Here is a 17,509-nt window from a genome sequence, read left to right as displayed (position 1 = left end):
AGGTGTAAACGCCAGCAGAACCAAATAATACAACAGTATCAGTTTTGTGAAATACAAGAGGGCAATTCATGCTTGCTACCACATTACCAGCTCTTCTCCCCTTCTGTTGGGTCCAAAGAAAGCTTCTGTTCCAAGCTCAACCATTTTTGCCAGGGCTGTAGCATAGTGGGATATATATGTGTGTATATATACACACACACACACACACACACACACACATACATACATGGCTGGGGGTATGACTTTAAGGGTGGGGGAGGGTGCACATTCCTCTCCCCCTGCTTTCCCCCCACCGGCGCTGGAGGTCTGTAAAATCCCTCGGGGCGGCAGCGTACCTCCCTGCCACCCCTTCCCCTTTGGGGCCAGAAGTAGCGGGTGCATGCGCACACATCAGACATGTGCGTGCACCCAGCATGCACACACACACCCAGTACTTCCTGCTGAAGAGGCGGCAGGGAGGTACACTGCCGCCCTGAGGGATTTTACAGAACATCAGCGCCGGTGGGGGGGAAAGCAGGGAGAGGGTTGTGCACCCTCCCCTGCCCTTAAATCCTGACCCCCACTGAACATTCAAACTGGCCAGTGTTCAAACCTGTTCAGAGGCCCATAAAAGGGCCTCTGAACCGGTTCATGCACATACCTATCCTTCACTGCTACACCCACATTCCCTCCCTGCTTGTTTGCTTGCTGCACCCTACATCCCCTTTGCACTCACCAGGTCCCTACAGAAGCTAATGCTAGCAGGAGGAGAAATCAACTACTGCCTTCTGCAAGTGGGTGAGTGGGACGCCTTCTTTATACTCAGGCTCTCTAGGACTCCCTACTCACTACCTTTAACACTCCTTTTACCTTGTCCCTGCAAACATGAGATTGCAGTGCAGGATTTGAGACTTCTGCTGGAGAGACCTAGGGAAGGAGTCAGGAGCCCCGACCTACCATTCTGCTGCTGTTGCTCCTCCTCCTGGGCATGCCCTCTGCCCTTGCTTCCAAGGGCCCAGCTTTTGTCTTGCCTCGCCTCTGTCCCCAGTAGCTGTGGACAGGTTAGCCTCCCAAGAGGAGCTCTGGAGGAAAAGGATCTGGGCCACTATTCCCAACACAGCAAGAACTGGCCTTGGGCGTCCCTCAGAGCCTATGGGCCAGGAGACATTCTTCTTCCTTTGTCCTATTAATGGTAAGTCCCTTTTAGAAAGACAAGAAGGGGTTTTTTTGTAAATAAAAAAGAGATTGCTTCTCTCAGTTGATATGTGATTGTATCTTTAAGAGGAGAATGATAGAGCTTCCTTCTTGTTCCCTCCTGAACTTCTCTTTGCTTTGTCTCCCAAGTTAGACATTTTGTATGTAGATTGTTCTGTAAACTATTTTTTTATTGTCCTTTGGAAGACTTCGTGTGCCTGCCCGATCCCTGACTGTGAGGATAATCTTGTTTGAAGCTGAATCCCAGCCTACAAAGTAGGTGAATAAGTATTCTGTAGCTGGACAGTTTAGTTAACCATATAAAGAACAATTTGTGAAAAATAGGACTTGTTGCAGCTTTATAGTCACTAAAAACACTATTTATTCCCTAAATTCAAATTTTGTATTTGCAAGTGGAGTAGGAAGGTTATTATCTTTGAAAGGTAGGTGAAGCTATAAGCTCATGTGGGGTGTTGGTGGCTATATGTACAAACTTCCAGACTGCTTATAGTTATTTCTTGCAGTGAATTGTTTCCTACTGCTAAGTTTTGATGGGAAAATAAATGGTTTCTAGGGCCGATCTACTCATAAGCTCAAAGCAGAGTTCAGAAAACATGTGCTCCTGTACTTTGCAAGCACTTTAGCTACCTCTTTGAGGTCTATTTTGTATTATTTGTGCTTTTCTGCACTTCTTTCTCTAAGCTGTAGCAAGTTGGGTGAAAAGGCTGCTGGAGTACCTTGCGAAATAGGGAATCATGATCCGTCAGCCAGTTTTCCCAACCTCTCAGAGCTCTAATTAAAATCCACCGAACACATGAGCAATGTTGGCAAGGGACTTTGGAAGTGTTTGTTACAACAGTGTCAAAGAGTAGATAAGGTTTTTAGGGGATTAGTGTTGGGTGTTTTGTTTCAGGTGGATTATTTCTAATGAATGGGCCCTTGGTTGTTGTTTTTTATCTGCATAGCAAGAGAAGCAGGTGGATCTCAAAATCACCCTGATATTTTATTTAAACCAGGTGGTGTGGCCTCTACAGAGCACTGCTTGTAAAAAGAATTTAAGAGCTGTCTCTTACTCTTTAGCAATCTCACTGAAATTAAATTCTGAATCCTTGCTTCATTCTTTACATGGCAGCTGTGCTTCCTGGTGTCCAGCATCTGGTAGCAAACAGTGCAATGTGTGAAGGGGGAGATGCATGTTTGGAAATGCAGGGGACACACACTGGACATATTCTTGGAAACTGTAACTGGTCACAATTTCTTGGCATGTATTTCCACAGCTTATAGATATGTTTTACCCTTGTGCAAAAGGAGCCAGCATAACATAGTGCTTTGGACTAGGACCAGGAAAAGCCAGGTTCGAATCCCCATTCAACCATTTTATTTTATTTTATTTTACATTTTATATCCTGCTCTTCCTCCAAAGAGCCCAGAACGGTGTACTACAGGTTCTCCTCACAACAACCCTGTGACGTAGGTTAGGCTGAGAGAGAAGTGACTGGCCCAGAGTCACCCAGCAAGTATCATGGCTGAATGGGGATTTGAACGCGGATCTCCCCGGTCCTAGTCCAGCACTCTAACCACTACACCATGCTGGCTGACACTTGCCCTCTGGCCTTACAGTGAAGGACACTCTGCTTGGCTTCAGTGGGGATCTACTCTCTTTGTTCAAGCAGGAGACTTGATTCCCCAATCAAATGTCACATGAGTTGCTTCTGATTGACTCAAATCCTGCTTGAGTTTTTATTTGCTACCATTTGACTCTGCCTGTTAGTTTAGCCTCTAAGCAAGCATTCTTTTCCTAGCTTGCAAGCCAATTGGAAATCCCACTATCAAGCCAGACTATAGGCCTGTAGGGGACCTTGGCACATGAGTACCGAGTGGCCCCCTGCTCTGTGATAGTTTTTATGGGAGTATGCAGCAATGAATCCGACTCCTCCTCAGTGGGAATGGGGGGTATCTCCCTTCCACCCTCCAAGGGTAAGAGGAAGAAAAGCTGCTGACACTACCACATCTCCCCATTTGGGAAGGAGGAACTGGTGCTGAGTTCAGGTCCTGTTCAGACTCACCAGTATTTTCTAACACTCAGCTGAGTTCTGTTTCAGGCACTGGCTGACAGGATGAGAAAAATTACTCAGAGTAGTCCCACTGAAATTAAAAGGACACGTTAGACATTGCCTAACTTGTCCTATCAGCCACTAAATTTAAATGGTGGTTTGTTAACCAGTTCAGACACTTTGAACAGGTTTTGAGCCAGTTTAGATTAATCTCATTCAAAATAATATTATATCTTTGTTTGCAATGTAATTCTATAAATGACTATAACTTGAGAAAAAATATTTATTCTTTATTGATTAATTGCGCAATTGAAAACTAAGTCCCTGGCCCCTGAACCATTTATTTCAAATTGTCAGACCTATTACCGCTTTTTGCTTTATTTTTCATTTATTTATTTGATTTATATACCGCCCTTCCAAAATGGTTCACAATTAAAACAAACCACTAAAACAATAAAAAGCTAAACAAATTAAAAACAATATAACAATGATAAACAATTTAAAAACATTTCAAAACAGCAATTAAACAATTCCAGTAATTAAAAGCCCCAAGATCGGGCTAGAATTTAAAAACCCTGGAAAGCCAGGCCAAACAAATACGTTTTAAGGGCTCTCCTGAAGGCTAACAAAGAATTCAAATTACGGATTTCCGCAGGGAGCGCATTCCACAGCCCCAGAGCAGCTATAGAGAAGGCCCGCCTCTGAGTCGCCACCAGACGAGCTGGTGATAACTGGAGACGAACCTCCTCAGATGACCTTAATGTGCGGTGGGGATCACGCAGAAGAAGGCGCTCTCTAAGGTAACTCGGGCCTAAGCCGTCCAGGGCTTTAAAGGTAATCACCAGCACTTTGTATTTTGCCCGGAAACATATCGGCAGCCAGTGCAATTGTTTCAAAGTAGGTGTAATATGGTCTCTCTGGGTTACCCCAGCGACCAATCTGGCTACCGCATTCTGAACTAATTGAAGTTTCTGAACTATGTACAAAGGCAGCCCCACGTAGAGCGCATTGCAATAGTCAAGCCGGGAGGTTACCAGCTGGTGCACCACTGTTTTGAGGTCATCCTCCTCAAGGAATGGACCCAGCTGTCGAATAAGCTGAAGCTGATAGAAAGCACTCCTGGCCATGGCTTCCACCTGAGAAACCAGGGTGAGGCCTGGGTCCAGGAGTACTCCCAAGCTGCGCACCTGCTCCTTCTGGGGGAATGTAACCCCATCCAGAACAGGGAGATCTAACTCAGAGTGAGTTAGATCCCCACAATGAGCACCTCCGTCTTGCTTGGATTCAGTTTCAATTTGTTCTCCCTCATCCAGCCCATTACTGCCTGTAGGCAGGCATTTAAAGAGTGAGTGCCATTTCCTGAAGATGAAAAGGAGAAGTAGATTTGGGTGTCATCAGCATACTGATAACACCCAGCACCAAATCTCCTGATGACCTCACCCAGCGGTTTCATGTAGATATTGAAAAGCATTGGTGACAGAATGGAGCCCTGAGGGACTCCATATAACAGCTCCTGCTTTGAGGAGCGACTGTCACCAAGCTCCACCATCTGGGATCTACCCGAGAGATAGGAACAGAACCACTGCAAAGCAGTGCCCCCATTCCCAACTCCTCCAGGCGACCCAGAAGGATACCATGGTCGATGGTATCGAACGCCGCCGAGAGATCCAAGAGGACCAACAGAGTCAGACTCCCTCTGTCAATTCCCTGGTAGAGGTCATCCATCAGGCCGACCAAGGCTGTCTCAACCCCATAGCCTGTTCTAAAGCCAGTTTGAAATGGGTCTAGATAATCAGTTTCCTCCAAAAACCGCCTGGAGCTGGTTAGCCACCACCCTCTCGATTACCTTGCCCAGCCAGGGGAGATTGGAGATTGGCCTATAACTATCCATCGCTGAGGGATCCAGGGTAGGCTTCTTAAGAAGAGGTCTAACTATTGCCTCCTTCAAACAAGGAGGCACCCTACCCTCCCCCAGTGATGCATTTATGATATTAACTAGGCCATCTCCAACAATCTCTCCGCTAGATAGAAGCAGCCAGGTCGGGCAAGGATCCAGAGAAAAAGTGGTAGGCCGTACCGCTCCAAGCAGCTTGTCCACGTCATCAGGAGTCACAGATTGAAACTGATCCAACCTAACACTGCAAGGGGATTGCTGGATACCTTCCTCACAGACCCTGCAGAAATAGTTGAGTCCAAGTCGGCCCGAATACAGGAGATTTTATTTCCAAAGAACCCACTAAAGACGTCACAGCAGAGTATCTCTGGGAACTGATTTGAGGCAGAAGGAGCAGAGATTATACTCCTCACCACCCGGGATAACTCTGCTGTACGTGAACCGGCAGACGCAATGCGCGCCGACCAAAAACGCTTTTTTGCCGTGCGCACTGCCATTGCATAGGTCTTCAAATGGGTTCCATGCTGCATCCTGTCAGATTCGAGCCGAGTTCTCCTCCACTTGCGTTCCAGTCGCCTACCAAGCCGCTTCATCCCCTGCAACTCCTCCGTGTACCAGGGGGCCATCTTAGAAGCAGGTCTGGAGGGATGCTTAGGAGCAATAATATCTACTGCCCTGTTGATTTCCCTATTCCATGTTCCCACCAGGGCATCGACAGAATCACCGGCCGCACCAGCATCGAAACCCTCCAAGGCCTTTTGGAAACCTGCTGGGTCCTGCAGCCTTTTTGGGCAGACCATCCTAATAGGTCCATCACCCCTGCAGGGGTGGATTGTGCCATGATACCAACCTTAACCAGGTAGTGATCCATCCATGACAATGGGATAACCACCGGATTCCCCACCCACGGAACACCCCCCTGATCTGAACAGAAGACCAAATTCAGTGTGTGGTCGGCAACATGAGTTGGTTCAAAAATTAGTTAGGATAGGCCCATAGTTGTCATGGCCGCTATGAACTCCTGAGCCGCACCAGACAAGCCAGTCCCAAAGTGGATATTGTAGTCCCCCAACACCAAGAGCCTGGGAGACTCCAACACCAACTCCACGACCAGCTCCATCAGCTCAGTTAGGGAGTCAGTTGGGCAGCGGGGTGAACAGTACACCAACAGAATCCCCAATCTATCCCTAGTTCCCAGCCTCAAAAATACACACTCAGTATAGGTCAACTGTCTCACAGGGGCCCTGGTAAGGGAGATAGTATTTTTATGGACCACAGCCACTCCATCCCCCCCCCGCCCACTTCCCCTAACCTGCACCACAACTGAGTAACCTGGAGGGAGAAGCTGAGCCCACACTGGGCCACTCGCTTCCCCCAACCAGGTCTCAGTTATACATGCCAGGTCAGCTCCCTCATCCATGATCAAATCATGAACAATTTTGGACTTATTTTGAACTGACCTGGCATTACAAAGGAGCAAGGTCAGGCTCTGTGGGTAGTTGATGCTGCTCCCCAAGGCCTGAGAGTTGTCAGAACAGTTGGAAGTAGAAATAGTTAATAAATTACTAATTTCTCTTCCCCTGTAAAAGCCAGCTGTTCTGCCAGCGCCAATTCTTCTATTCCCCACCACTACAGCAATAGCTGCCCCAAGGCTGCCAAGCGCACCCCCTGCATCATCCCCTTCAGGAGAGCCCAAATACATCTCATCAACTAGGCTTGGCACAACTCAGGGCAATAAAAACAGCACTTGACCCAAAAAATCCACCCACCCACAGGGCAACCATCCCCCAGTCCTCGGTCCCACCCCTGAGGGCTCGGCCCCCTTTGGCAGCTGCCTACAGGCATGCTGCCGGCGTGTCTTCAGCAGTGTTTATGAGTCTCTAAAGCTTCCCAGCAGCCCCTTCTGCCACAAAGGACTGCTGGCCAACACAGGTGTTAGTTGTTAGGCTTTCTGAAGGCAGCAGGCTGGCAGGCAGCTCCTCGTCAGGGCAAGATGGAAACACAAACCCAGAGGGCCAGATGTAAAGTCCAAGCGATTGGGGGGGGGGGGAACGATGACAGCCAGACCCTCAAACCTTCTCCTCCTCCTCCTTTTAGGAGAATTAGTTGAGGCTCACTAGTCTAAACTCTCTGAAAAAGATTCTTTGAACTGGCTTTTGAATTTTGGTCCAGAATTTGGCTTCACTCCTTCACCCTATTGACACAGAACTCAGTGCACATACAATGTATGTATGGTTTATGCACATACACGTATTCACACCTTAGCTCTCTTCAGACGTTTGAGAAGCCCATTGTAAGTATGAATGGCAGGCAGAGGCAATCAGAAGTCTCACACCAGGGTGTCTCCGGGCATGTCAATTATCTTGCTGCTGACTCTCTACAGGCTTAGGGTGTTCATCTGGTGAATGCCCTAAATGTGATTGCTGTCATTTCTGTGTTCAACAGGCTGAGGCAGGGGCATTTATGTGATCAACAGATTTTATTTTATTTTTAAAAACCCTTTTACTTAGAATGTTATGAATATTGAAATATCTGTTTTCATTTCATGAAGGCTTGTTGTAGACTTTAAAGTAAGTCACAAATCTATTATTAAAGTGTAGTAGCATGTATTGTTTTATTTAATCCACCTGAAAGAGAAATTATGAATGTGATGTTTAGTTCTGGCAGTCTTTAATAATAGGAGCCTTTTAAAAGGAGAGAAGCAAAAACTTTGCATCTGTTATCCAATAACAGAAACAACTATGAGATTCAGGGAAACTTTGTAACCATGCTAGAGAATCCATCTGCAAAAAAAATTGCAGCTACTCTAGGGTGCTTTTTAGTTCTGGCAGTTTTTAATAGGATGAAAGAGAGAGAGAAAAGCAAAAATGTTGCTTCTTTTACCCAATGGTACATTGGAGGCACAGCTATGAGATGCAAAAAACACTTATACGAGGTATATATATGTTAGAGAAGATCCAGGGTGCTCATTCACTGTGTGACTCAATTTGCATTATCCATTATGTGAATGAGATGTTAAAAATAATTTCCTGTATCTCTAAGGCACTCCTGTGTTAAGTGGACCTTTGGCTGCAACCCATGGAAAATAATAAAGTGGTGTAGCCCTCACCGTGTCTTTCAGTGGAAATTGCTCTACTGAGTTGTAATCCATACTCACAGGAAATGGTTTGTGCTTGACTACAGTATGTGCAAAGCTGCTGTGTTCTGTCTCTGCAAAAGAATTTAACAAGGCTTTGTTGTAGGCTGCATTTGAAGCTGGTACTTCCAGCCCTTCAGACCCTATACAGACTGTTTTCAAAGCACGTGATCAGTTCACTTCCCATTCAGCAATAAAGTGCAGTGCATGAAATTCATGAAACCATGAACATTTCATCCGCTGAAATGGCCCTTATAAAAACAGTAATAGTTGGGATGTCATTAGAGCATATTGGCAATTAATCCTCTGAATGATCAATGGAGAGAATGTCCTTTTCCCTCTATCTCTGGTTTATTTATGTGTTCCCATTAATTATGCCTAATTTTCGGTTGGCACTTCTCCCCTTAATGTAATTCAATTTAAGCATATCTTTCAAGAGACTTATTAATAGGTAGGGTCATTTATATTGTGTAGCACAAATATTTTATAATCCACTAATCTTGACAAAAAGGCAATGCCTTGCTAATAAAAAATGTATGAGGAGTAATGGTTCCCTATTAATAACTTATTAGGTCAGATCACACAGTTTGAAGTGTCTATTACACTTTAATTTTATCAGATTTCTTCCTTTGGAACCTGCAACTCTTTCTTTATCTTTTTATTGACATTACTTTTAATGCAGCCCCTGGAATTGTTGACCAAAATATATATATAATGTGCAGCCTGTGGATCGTTGCCTTCTAGAGCTGGGCCAAAGGATGGCTTTATGGAAAACATAGGAACTATCCATATATCAAGGTAAGATCATGTTTAGAGTCAACTTTATTTACTAATAATTGTATCCTGCCCCTACTTTTGTAAATTAGATATTTATTTTAAGATATAGGCAGGAGATAGGGAGGAGAGCTGGTCTTGTGGTAGTGATCATGAGTTGTCCCCTTTGCTCAGCAGGGCCTACTTTGGTTTACATTTGGATGGGTGACTGCATGTGGATCGTGGCACATACCAGGGCAGTAGACACGATTGCTCTTAATCATCTGACCCACTTCAAAATTAGCTCCATGGTATATGGAAGAGCTATGGGAGCTGAAGCGGCAAGGTAGATGACTGGAGTGCAAATGGAGGAGGGCTCATCTTGAATGTGATAAGACAAAGTATAGAGTGCATTTAAGGCCTATGTTGTGGCAATACATGTAGCAAGGAAGCGATTTTATTCTGTGCACATTGCATTTGCAAGTTCTCGTCTAGCAGAGCTATTCCGGAATGTTAGAAGTTTAACTCAAGCCCCTTCTGTTTCATATCTATTTCCAGAAACATTGTCTCAGTGTGATACATTCAATGAGGTTTTTTTAGATAAAATATCTTGCATTTGGGCTGATCTGGACTCCAGTGTTTCTTCAGGGCCAGTTAGAGAGGTGTCCAGCAATCCCTCTTGCAAGATTACATTGGATCACTTTCAGTTTGTGACTCCTGAGGATGTGGACATGCTGCTTGGAGTGGTATAGCCTACCACCTGTTCTTTGGATCCTTGACCAACATGGCTAATTTCATCTTGCAGGGAGGTCATTGGAACTGGCCTAGTTGATATCATTAATACCTCACTGAGGGAGGGCAGGATGCCACCTTGTTTGAAGGAGGCAGTGGTTATTTTATTTATTTATTTATTTAAAATATTTCTATCCTGCCCCAAACATGTGTCTCTGGGCAGTTTACAATTAAAATCATCTAAAACATTAAATCAATTAACAATTAAAATCATATAAAAGATTAAAAACATTTAAAACCCAGTATTAAAATTATTTAAAACTATAAATCTAATTAAATGTCTGGGTGAATAAATGTGTCTTCAGTGCCTTTTAAAAAGTTGCCAGAGATGGGGAGCCTCTTATTTATATGGGGAGGTCGTTCACCTCAAGAAATGGACATAAGAAGGGTTAGACCCCTTCTTAAGAAACCCACTTTGTATCCCTGGGTGATGGATAATTATAGGCCAGTCTCCAACCTCCCATGCTTGGGTAAGATGATTGAGAGGGTGGTGGCTAACCAGCTCTGAGGGGTCTTGGTATCCTTCCGAAAAGATCATCCATGGTATCATGAGGGAGTTGGGGATAGGAGGCACTATTTTACAGTGATTTTGCCCCTATGTCTCAGATAGATTTCAGCTGGTGGCACTTAGTGACAGTTGCTCTTCAAAACAGGAGCTACTATATGGAGTCCTTCAGTGCTCTATTGAGTCACCAATGCCTTTTGACATATACAGGAAACCACTGGGTGAGGTCATCGGGGTTTGGTTCTGGCTGTTATCTATATGCTGATAACACCCAAATCTATTTCTCCTTGACATTAATATCAGGAAATGGCATTAGCCCCTTAAATGCCTGCAGTCATGACCCGGATGAAGGATTATAAGCTGAAGCTGAACTGAAGCAAGATGGAGGTGCTCATTGTTGGGGGTTGTAATCTTCAAGACAGGATAGAACTTCCTATTCTAGATGAGGTTATACTCCCCAAGAAAGAACAGGTTTGTAGCTTGGGAATGCTCTTGGATCCCAGTCTTACCCTGGTGCCTGAAGCTGTGGCCAGGAGTGCTTTTTACCAGCTGCGATTGATTTGACAACTGTTCGCATTCCTTGAGGAGAACGACCTGAAAACAGTTGTACACCAGCTGGTAACCTCCAGGTTGGACTCCTGGAATGCATTCTATGCAGGGCTGCCTTTGTATGCAGTTCAGAAACTTTAGTTAGTTCAAAATGCTTGGAGACAGCACATTATGCCTGTTCTTAAACAGTTGTACTGGCTACCCATATGTTTCTGGGTAAAGTGCTGGTTATTACCTTTAAAGCCATGAATGGCTTAGGTCCAGGTTACCTGAGAGAGTGCCTTTCTCTACAAGATCCTCATGGCTCATTAAGGTCATCAGGAGGGGTCTGTCTTGGGGTGCTGCCAGTTTATCTGGTGGTGACCTGGAATTGGACCTTCTCAGTTGTCACTCCTGGGTGATGGGAAATACTCCCCATGGATATAAAAGGATTTTCTTCCTTGGAGGCCTTCAGGAGAGCCTTAAAGGCCCATCTTTTTAGCCTGGCCTTTATTGATATCTAGTTCTAGTTTTAATTTTAATCTGGTATTTTTTTTTTATTACGTGTTTTTGATTTTAATGTAAACTGCCCTGCGAAACTTTAGGAAGGCTGGTATATAAATTGGATGAATAGAGTACTGTAAGATATTCTCCTCAGGGGATGGGGTCATAACTCAGAGGAAGAGCATCTGCACACTTGCAGAAGGTCCCAGGTACACTCCTTGGCATCTCCAAGTAGGGCTGAGAGAGAAGCCCTATGCATATGTTATGAGCGCCTCGGGCAGTCACAACAGACAAAAGCAGGGAAGAAGTCACGCTACCCTGCTGCCAATGACCCCCTCGAGCTGATGATCATGGTTACAGTGCTGTTTCTCTGAAGGGGACGGCGGCTTATGCATGATTGCGGTGAATCCATGAGCTGCATCCTGAATCCAGCCAGGTTGCAGCTCAAAGATTTGCTGCAATTATGCTTAGGGCACCGCCCCTTCAGACGAACTTGCCATAACAATGATTGTCAGCGTGAGGGAGTGTGAGTACTGTAAGATATTCCCCTCAGAGGATGGAGCCGCTCTGGGAAGAGCATCTTGGTTCCAAGTTCCTTCCCTGGCATCTCCAAGATAGGGCTGAGAGAGATTCCTGCCTGCAACCTTGGAGAAGCTGCTGCCTGTCTGTGTAGGCAATACTGAGCGAGATGGACCTATGATCTGACTCAGTATATGGCAGCTTCCCATGTTCCTGTGTAATAGGAGAGCTATGCAGCTTAAATAGTTTGCATATACTGTATAAACTCTTTGCCACTTTGCATGCTAGCAACATGCAGTTTGGGTGGATGTTCATAACCTTACTTGTTTTGCATTCTGTCCACACATCATGAAGAATCAAAGTACTATTGGAAATTCTACTTGAAATATTTAAAGTTTTGGGTCTTCTGTCTGCTTTGCCTTCCACACTTGTCATCTCTATAAAACTACATCTGGTAGTTTTTGTTCAAAAGAAATATTTCTTGCAGTCCCTGCTGTGGTGTGCATCATCCTGATTAATTTATAAGTCGGGGAGGCAGGTTTTTTAATTGATAGTGATTAGTGAACTTTCTAAATCTGTAAAACTTCAGTGTGCCTAAGCTTCCAATAAATGCCAGTATCTATTTTTACACCACTGTTTCCTTTTAACAGAAAAGCAAATACATCAGCAGGCAGCTGCTGATGCTGCAAACATCCCAAAAGTCTATTATTCCACCTACATTCTAGTAGGAGTTCCTCTCTAGAGCATCATTTGAGGATCATTAAGGCATCTTTCTACATCATTTCAAACAAGAGAGAAAGAGATGAAAAATCTGTATAAAAGAAACAATTTTCTGCCTCCCCCTGCCTGACAAAACCCCCTGAAACTAACTGACCACTCTGCAAACAGTTTAATGTACATCTGAAGCTGGGGCCTGACCTTTTAAAATATTCTGAATTTGTGCCCCTGGCAAACCACAGAAAGTTTAAAATGATTGCTTTAAGGGCTGTTTTGTGCCTTAACGCACAAGACCGATCCCTACATCTACACAGATCAACCTCATTTTTAATGTTTAAAGGGCATTTTAGTTAGTGGCTGACATTCCCAGACAACAGTGTAGGGAGCAGTGCTCTAACAAAAGAAGCCCCAAGGAGACACAAAGAGCTTGGAATCTAGCAGCTTGTCTTCATTCTTCCTTTGCCCAGAGAGGGCAGGGGGACAATTTCGGTGCTCTCCCTCCCTCCTAAAGGACTGTTCACTTGCAGATTGTGCGACCCTCGGGGACATATACCTGCTAGGAAAGAGTCTTTTAGGAGAGAGGGGAGAGCAACAAAAATTATCTTCTCTGACCTTGCTGGGCAAAGGAAGAAGGAAGACAAGCTGCAAGACATTCAGGGAAACCCACTCACATTTCTTAAAAGAGTGTGTGGTAGTCAAAAGAGTGTGGCAGGGAGTAAGCAAGTTGTTAGAGTGGCCTGATTTGGAAAAACAGACTTGGGAAGAACTAACCTCGGGTTTGAGCGATAGAACCTCTTTTCGAAGTCCCAGAAAGAAACCTTCAAGGAAACGGGACGAAATGGGTGCCCTCATACTAGGGAATGGGGATGTTCCCCTTCTCGTAATCAGGTTAGTAAACCTGTATGTCATTTATGCAATGCTCCTGCATAGGAATAGGGAGGGAAGACGCGACCAAGAGGTTCACGTAGATGAGACAGTAAATTTCTTCTGGAAAAGTTTGTATGGTTATGTGCAAAAAGACAAGTGTATCTCTTCTAAAAAGCAATGGGACAAATTGTGGAATTGGACGTAACCCCCCTGATTACCTGATGTGCCTTGTAATCCCCCGCCCCCCGAGCAGAGGCGTATCTAGGGAAAATAGCGCCTAGGGCAAGCACTGAAATTGCGCCCCCTGTCCAAACATCTGACACTAATCTTTCAGATTACTTTACTATAATATCAGCTCAAAAATACAAGGTCATTAATCTTTTAATATTTCAGAAACTATTTAGCAGTGGATGTAGCCAGACCAAAAAATGCTAGAAAATGAGAAATTTCAGTATGCTGGGGCTCATGAAATACCCAAATACTGTGTGGAGGTGTACTTGGAAAACTAAACAGAAGTGCCTGTCTAATTCTCTACTATGCATTGTAGCATCACTATTACATAAGTTTTAAACATAAATGGAGAATTTGACTTTTCCCAGATACTCTGAAAATAATTAAAGGATATGCAGAGTAAACTGTGTCACTGCTTGGAATATATTCTAGTATTTCAGAAAGACAGTTAAAATGAAAGAAAGAGAGCAAGAAACTCCCAGTGGGCCTTAATACTAAGGATTTCACACTGATTCAAAGACAAACTCACCATTAATAGCCATATTATTAAGACATCACATTTAACTCACTTATCACAAGAAGCAAAGCAAGAGCAAATGAATACAATCCTAGATCATAAGCTTCAGCTCAGTATTCATAAGCCCTGATTCTCTGTACAAAGTGCCAAACTGAATATGTGTACAGTGACTTATATTAATTTTTTTTAAAAAAAAAGATTTACCTGAAGCCCCTTCAGGGGGCTTCCTAAAGGCCGTGGGGGGGTCTACAAAGGTATCCCCTCCCCCCACTGACCTCTAGGGCCTCGCAGGGACCATTAGAGCATGTTTGGTGGCCACTTTTAAATTTTTTTTTAAAAAACAAAAATGGCCACTGAAAACAAAATGACCACCACGCATGCTCAAATGGCCTCTGCAAGGTCTGGCATGGCCTAGGGCCTCACAGAGGCCATTTGAGCATGCACGGTAGCCATTTTGTTTTCGGGTGCCTTAAAAAAATTTTTTTTTAAAATGGTGCCCCCTTCAAGTGGTGCCTGGGGCACGTGCCCTGCCTGCCCCACCATAGATACGCCCCTGCCCCCGAGTTACAGTACTGCGTGCATATACTTTATAACCCTGTGGGTTACCAAATCCTTGTTTGTAAATCTTTGTAGATATATGATGTGCAAATAACCACTTTGTATATAATTGTGCTTTGGTAACGTACTGTATGCTTTGGTAGTTTGCTGGTTCAATTAAAAAAAATCTTGTCCTATTAAAAATAAATAAATCCTTTCCTATTTTGGAGAAGCCAGGGAGGGAACTTGAAACCTTCTGCTCTTCCCAGAGTGGGTCCATTCCATGAGGGGAATATCTTACTGTGCTCACACTTCTGGTCTCCCTTTCATATGCAACCAGGGTGGACCCTGCTTAGCTAAGGGGACCATTTCATGCTTGCTACCACAGAGGATCTCTCCATTTCCATTCTGTTTGAACTGCTCAGATTTATCTTGGATTTCCTTTCCACACTCTTTAAAATTATGTACATAGTCAGTGACCATGATTCCATGAGTCTCTAGGAGGCATACGGAACACTGTACACATGCATGCACAGGTGGTTTTTTTAAAAAGAAGAAAAGACCTGCCTTATAATTGTTGTTACAAAGATCATTGTAATTCAGTTTCATAAAACAAACTGCACACATAGTGTTTATTGCTGGTCAGTGACCAAAATAAATATATCTATAACATTTCAATTTATGACATAAATTATCATTAGATTTCTTTATAAAATAATCCAAGCAACATAATTCCCACTCATTGTGAAATTTGTTAAGTTTGGCCATCATTGCTACAGAGGACTCACTGCTTTGCAGCTAATGTTTGTTGCCATTCCAGAACAGCTAAGGAGATCTGCATGCATAAGTAGGATTCCACTTGCACATCACTTGCTGGATCAGGAAGCACAGGTATACATATGGTACACATTCAAATACACCTTGAAATGTGCATCAGAGTGTCAAGGTCATCTATGCACACTGAATTGTTTTCAATAGAATTTGTATTCAAATGCACATTCTCAGGCACAGATGAGTGCAACTAGTCATGCATGAATATCTTGCTTTAAGCGTGATTAGAGGTTCTGTCAGAGCGCCTGTGTTTAAAACTTTGTAAAGTATGTTACTGATCATGCGATCATTGAAGTGTAGTCTCCTATTCCCAATTAAGCATTCAAGATTGCTTTCATCTTCCGTCCAGAAAGACGCCTTCGGGATCATGTGCTTCAACTACTCACCAACAGCACATCTGAGGAAGGCAAGGGAAGTACATTTGTAATTTGTAACTATATTATTTTCCTTACCACTCTGTATTAGTGCTGGAGTGTGACTCACAGTGTATCCTCCCCATTGTTTGCATCACCTACCAAAAATACATCTGTTCAGGCATGTTGAACTATATGATGCACAAAGTATCTCTTTGACTAGGACATTCACAGAGCATTGTAGCGGCTCTAAAGTGGGGGATAGGAGCCAAAACAGATGCGGATGCCTCTAGAGATGTAATTACAAACATTGACATTTGCCTAGGTTTTTTCATTCTTTGTTTCTGTGGCATACTGTATTGTAGTTTGTTTTTTTAAAAATCATGTTAACTTTACTTTTTTCTTATTACTGATTTAAACACTTTTCAGATGTGTTGTAGTAAAACTGGAGAGTAAACACACAAATCAATCATATATATGTATATGTAAATTAAATTGAGCCAGATCTGAATGCATTTCTCCAAGTAAGTCTCTAAAGCAATGCCTATACCATCAAGATGATGCCTTCCTATGCTTAATAGAGAAATGCTATCCAGTATCTCTCTTTGCTCTCTGGGGCCAACTCAAGATGCTGGGGATTAAACACAATACCTTTGTAACACAGGAAGCATGTTTTCCCAAAGAGGCCTATACTCATCAAGATCTGCTCAGAGTACCACCACCATAGGAAATAAAATCAGTATGGGCACAGAGCAGGGTCTTCTCCACTGTGGCCTCCTAGTCATGGAAGTTTGCCACTGCCAGTGGCCAACTCTGTATTCTTTAAAGAGAACTTCTTTGAAATCCCAGTAGGCATTGTTTGAGTTGTGTTCAGCACTATTTTAATAATGTTGTTGTTGACTATTTCATTCTTATCATGGGTTTGTGTTACTTTAATGTTGCTAGAGTCTATACTAGGCAAGACAGGCAGTGTGTAAATTGGGAAAATAAAACAAACAAGAAAAATAATAGTATGCATAGAGAGACTTGTATTTTATAGACCTTGCCTGATTCAGGTCCATTTTTCAAAGATTTCAAACCTTTGAAGCACCAAAGTTCCATTCTCTTTAATGAAACCTAAGTCCCTACAACACTCTTGGAAAAGATATCCACCCTCAAAAAGTCTCATTAACTTCAGTGAGAATGTTGCCTGAATAACGATTGCTCTGAACAATTGCTGACAGAAGCTATCTTTGCCCACAATATACAGCAAATTCTAGTCTGTTATGTTTTCTTAAATGGCCATAAGTAAGAATGATCTTTCAATAGCAGAGACACAGGTGTCTGGCCAAATTCGCAGAGAGGCTGACATCCTGATGTATATTTTATGTTCAGCACTCGGTATTGAATAGAACTAATTTACCCAGTTCTGGCGTGTGCTACAATAATAAATTGTTGTTCTAGCACACAATGTGGCACACAATGAAACATACAGAGGACAACACGAGTCCCTCCATTTATTTCAATGAGGCCTAATATTGCACAATTACAGTCAGAACACTATAGTGAACTTAGTTCAGGAGAACATAGCCTGTGGAAACAACTTTTGAGAAAGTAGT

The 17,509-nt window shown here is 43.4% G+C and overlaps 1 long non-coding RNA gene across 3 annotated transcripts; it reads left to right on the top strand.

The window, feature by feature from the left end:
• Positions 1-1,007: 1,007 nt before the first annotated feature.
• Positions 1,008-16,919, top strand: LOC128324216 (uncharacterized). Of its 3 annotated transcripts, XR_008306729.1 has the most exons (6): positions 1,008-1,171; positions 1,381-1,449; positions 3,883-4,027; positions 5,829-5,980; positions 8,940-9,055; positions 15,908-16,919. It is a non-coding gene; the product is annotated as an uncharacterized LOC128324216 (long non-coding RNA). The 3 variants fall into 3 exon arrangements; XR_008306728.1 differs by lacking the exon at positions 1,381-1,449; XR_008306730.1 differs by lacking the exon at positions 1,008-1,171 and having other exon boundaries at positions 1,306-1,449.
• Positions 16,920-17,509: the final 590 nt, after the last annotated feature.

Source organism: Hemicordylus capensis, chromosome 4 (genome assembly GCF_027244095.1).
Source record: "Hemicordylus capensis ecotype Gifberg chromosome 4, rHemCap1.1.pri, whole genome shotgun sequence".
NCBI lineage: Eukaryota > Metazoa > Chordata > Lepidosauria > Squamata > Cordylidae > Hemicordylus > Hemicordylus capensis.
Note: the sequence above shows the minus strand (reverse complement) of the source record. Positions and strands in the feature narration are given on the sequence as shown.